At 42.0% G+C, this 5000-nt stretch overlaps 1 protein-coding gene and 1 pseudogene across 2 annotated transcripts in view; one reads left to right on the top strand and one right to left on the bottom strand.

Moving 5' to 3' along the window:
* The window catches only part of LOC308074654 (AT-rich interactive domain-containing protein 1B-like), a gene marked incomplete at its 3' end in the record, with an annotated part of 84427 nt that overhangs the window by 35884 nt on the left and 43543 nt on the right, over window positions 1-5000 (top strand). The gene's annotated exons all lie outside the window — the stretch shown is intronic.
* Window positions 1564-2642, bottom strand: LOC308074091 (chemerin-like receptor 1; annotated as a pseudogene). Its single transcript has one exon. The product of its transcript is annotated as a chemerin-like receptor 1 (transcript).

Genomic DNA, 5000 nt, shown 5'->3' with positions numbered 1-5000 from the left:
AATTCAAATTATTATTTGGATAGCCAAATAACTTTAACCAAATGACAATTCATTAAAAGTGCCACCACGATAATCCATTCCATGGTTGTGGGCAGTTGTTTTCGTGTGGGTTGTTTTCGCCAAAAAGAAACAGAAAGCAGAGAAAAGGCAATTTTTCCAAATCTGTTAACATGGAAGTGTTTGTGGCTGTTATTGTTTTGCGATCACGTGATTTGCTGATTCATTGCTTCACTGCCTGGGATTCAAATGGTGACACTCATGTGTTAGCGAACAGCGCCTTAAACATGTACTTAAACATGTTATTGTCTCCGCCAGGCCGAAAAGCATGGCGAGAGAGTATGTTTTACCCCCTGTCCGTCCGTGTGTCCGTGTGTCCATCTGTCTGCAAGCGGCTAATCTCCGAAACCGTTGGCCCGGTCGCTGCGAAACTGTGCACACATACTCCCTGGATACCAATTCAGAACCTCTGCCCCAAATCTTTTACATTGCCCCGTTATAGCGCCACCAGGAGGCCGATTTGTGCAAAATATCTTTTTTTATATTACTCCTACAGATCTTATCCAAACATCACGCAAATCAGTACACAGTATCTCTGTAGTCATGTGATCAACACAGATCTGTCTGATTTTCCATATTCCATCCTGATTGGCTAAGGTTGGCTTCCAAAGTTTGCAGAACTGGTCCATTTTGAACTAAATGCCTCAAATCACAGCTTGCAGCTTGCGATTTCCGTGAAATTTCACACGCACATTCCCACTAGGCTGAGGAAGAAATGGCACTTGGAAGTTTTCCAATCAGCCTCATGGTGGCGCTATAAAAGGCCAAATTGCGCCTTTAACTGTAACTGCACCGATCTGCGTGAAACTTTGCACGCATACTCCCTTGAGGCCAAGGAAAAACATCTGCCCTGCATTTTTCACATTAGCCTTTTATAGCGCCACCAGGAGGCCGACTTATGTAAAACACAAATTTTGAGATTAAGCCTTTATCCAAATCGGTACACATGATCTCTATAGTCATGTGATCACGATGGATCTGTTTGATTTTTCATATTCCATCCTGATTGGCTAACATTGACATCTAAGGTTTGCAGGAGTGGCCCGTTTTGAACAAAATGCCGCAAATCGATTGCGGTGGAACTTTGCACGTACATTCGCACTACGTTGAAGAACAAACACCACCCTTTTAACATTGCCCTATTATAGCGCCACCAGGAGGCCGATTTTTCTTTTTTATATTACTCCAACAAATTTTGTCCAAACATCATGCAAATCAGTACACATTATCTCTATAGTCAACTGATCAAGATGGTTCTGTCCGATTTTTCATATTCCATCCTGATGACAAATTCTGAACATTGCTGGCCCACAATAACCTGCCTGACCTGGCGGAGACCTGTGCTCCGAGGAGCACTTTTTCTAGTTTTGGATATGTTTCATCATCGTTCCAATCTTGGAGAACGTAGTGAGGAGAAAAGACATTTACAGTTCTACATATTAAAGTACATTCAAAGACAACCCTAAACCTGTGTCTCAGACAAGTAAGTCTCTTGACTGGTGCTCCCTACTGTAGGTTTGTGGAAGTGTTGGTCTGAGGCAGCTCTTCAGTGAAGGCTTTCTCCAGAACCTTTAGGATAGAGCTGCGGAATACATCCTTGAAATCCTGACCCATGAACACGTACAGCAGCGGGTTCAGGCAGCTGTTGAGAAATGCCAGGCCGGTGGTTATGGGGATCCCGATGGTGATCACATGATCCAGTGTTTTACTGAACTCTGTCACCAAGACATTCACAAAATCAATCAGACACATGATGTGATAGGGGGCCCAGCACAGGAAAAATGCAGTGATGACAGTTGCTATGATTTTGAAGGGGCGACCTGATTGGCCGGCCAGCGAGCGGTTATTCCTGAGCCGGTAGATGATGACAGAATAGCAGGAGACGATGACAGTGAAAGGGACCACGAATCCCATGAGGAAGTGAGTGATGATCACGACACCATATCGAAATCCCCACAACTGATTAACTTCTGGTGTGCTGTAGTCATCAGTGAGTGCAAAGTTGTTGTAGCACCAGATGATGTCTTTATCATGGCCTGAAGGCTTTGTGTCCCTAAAGACTAAGTAAGGGGAGCTGAGAGCCAAGGCCAGCACCCAGACACCCAGACTCACCCAAGACGCCTTTCTGACACTGCGGTGGTTCTGGGCCCACACTGGACACACCACACATACACATCTGTCAACACTGATGACCATCAGGATGAAGATGCTGGCATACATGCTCATGAAAAAAACAGTACGGTCCATTTTGCACATTAATTTACCAAAAGGCCAGTGGTCGTCCAGAGCTGTTTGTGTGATGTTCAGGGACAGGAACACTGTAACCAGGAAGTCGGCCACAGCGAGGTTGAGGTACCAAACAGTGTTGACGGTTTCTTCATTTTGAAGCCCGTCACCCAGATGACCACACCATTTCCCAACACGCCGAGGACAAAGACCAGGCTGTAGATGACGAGGGACACGATCTTGAGGGATTTGTTGAGTTCAGTATGTTGGTCATCCTTGTAGTCATCATATTCATACTCCTCATATCCATACTCCTCATTGTCTTCCCAGAAAGAGCCGTTTCCACCAGACAGATCCATCGCTTTATTGTGATAAACAGCAGTTGTGGTCATAATCTCCATCCTTGTCCTAAAACCTAAAATTTACAAATCAAAGGTACATTCTTTGTTTTAACATGCCATGTATTATTATACCGAATTTTTTTTTTTAAATAGCCAACCTACATGCGCACAACGTTGTGAGCTTGTATATCGCCTATTTTCAACATTCCGGGCCTGCAAATTGTCAGTCATAGCCAATCGAAATGAAATATTAAAAGTCTGACTGATACATCTTGATCACCTGACTCCAGAGATAAAGTGAACCGATTTTTGTCAGTTTTGGCCAAAATCATCTGCTAAGGTTTCTTACAGGAGAGATGTTCTAAAGATCATTGAATACCCTGCACACATGATTACCATCAAGACACTCATAGCTCCCTCCGTTACTGGATCAAACAAATAAATAAAAAAGATATAATACCCTTTCTAAAAACAGCTGATGAAGTTTTACACATCAACATTATGTAAGTGATATATTTATTTATGTTTTTTAATTTTAAAAAGCTCTATATTCTAGATAGCAATCATGTCTATATAATAAAGAAAGTAAAATAAAAGATACCTGTTTCAAAGTGTTACAGAGACGTCAGTGTCAGAGAAGTGTCTTGTTCTAACTGTAGTCGGTGAACACTGAGGACTGAGTGCAACTTATAGCACCGTATATACATGTAGGTGTCATATCATTACTGTTAGGCAGAAACCTCTCCATGTTTTAACTTTTTTATTTTTTTTGTAAATTAAAAAGAATAGTCAGAAGAATCAGAATACATTTTTGAAAAACATTTAAAGTGAAATTGTTTGGATCCATTGGAACTCTGTTCTTTCTTCCATTTTATGAAAAGTAACCGTTTTGAACATACAAGGTTTCTACCCGACAGAGACGATATGCAAACTCAAACTAGTATGAGATGAGATGACATCATCACCCACTGAAACTACTACGATGGATGATCTATGTTGTGCTTCTGACAAGCAGCCTGCTGTTTCCTTTGTGCACAGAGACCAGGAATGGCAGCTTATAGACTTCACTCATTCAGACCTGAGGCCAATTCTACAAATGCCTTATAAATCAGATTTTTTTATTTTATTTATTTTTTATGTAAACTGTTCAAAAATAGCAGATCTACAAGGGGAAAAATACACCACTCAGCGTTTATATTTGTATATGACATGATGGTTTACTGAAGCTATTTATCTCATGAGGGTTTGAAGTCTGTCTTGGCAAGAGAGAGTGACAGATATCTGATATAGTCCCACATAAAACACATTTCAAGGATTACATTTTTTCACCTGCGTAATATTGCAAAAGTTAGGCACATTCTGTCTCAAAATGACGCAGAAAAACAAAAGCATGTGTTACTTCTAGGCTGGACTACTGCAACTCTTTATTATCAGACTGGACAAGTAAGTCCCTAAACAGTCTGCAGCTAGTACAGAATGCTGCTGCGCGCATACTGACAGGAACCAGAAGAAGAGATCATATCACTCCTTCACTGGCCTCTCTGCACTGGCTCCCGGTTAAATACAGAATAGAGTTTAAGGTTCGATCCTCCTCACCTACAAAGCTCTCAATGGACAGGAACCAGTGTATCTCAAAGAGCTCATTGAGCCTTATGAACCAGCCAGAACACCATTGTGTTCACAGTATGCAAAAATGCTTAAGGCTCCAGGAAACCCCAAAAAGGTTAGAACAGGAGGCAGAGCATTTAAGTTTCAGGCACCTCAGCTGTGGAACCTTCTCCCAGTTTCAATCTGTGAAGCAGACACACTCTGTATATTTAAGACTAGATTAAAAACCTTTGTTAATGATCAAGCTATAGGTAGATTGCTTTTCTCAGTACTCAGTCACCCTATAGTCATCCTCTCTCCCTTTTCAGGACCTTCATCAGGCATGCCTGATGAAGGTAGAACGAAACGTTGCATCCTAAGTTAACTCTCCCTTCTCCCTTTTTCTTCCATATTCAGCATTCACACTCCGACGCACCTGTCCGTTCGTAGGTGTGCAAAAGGACACACAATTACTGTTTTAATTTATTTTATACTTTTTTTCAATTGTATTTAAAGAGCCACTGGCCTGTTATCGTTGAGGACCGAGGGACAACTTCATACGATTTGTCTCATTACTGCCATTCGTCTAACTATTGTATTGAATACACTGTCACTTCTATTGGCCATGTGGCACAAACGTTACTCGGCCGGTGAGTTAAGGCGACGGGTTGGGTTGGCCAATCGGCTACTTATTCTGGTCAGGTTGGCCAATCAGGGACTTATACTGGTCGGGTTGGCCAATCAGGGAGTTAGACTGGCCAAGCAGCACAAACATGACGTGGCGCTCTG

Source organism: Gymnoscopelus braueri (genome assembly GCF_963280865.1).
Source record: "Gymnoscopelus braueri genome assembly, chromosome: 19".
NCBI classification, from domain to species: domain Eukaryota; kingdom Metazoa; phylum Chordata; class Actinopteri; order Myctophiformes; family Myctophidae; genus Gymnoscopelus; species Gymnoscopelus braueri.
This window is presented reverse-complemented; position numbering and strand designations above follow the sequence as displayed.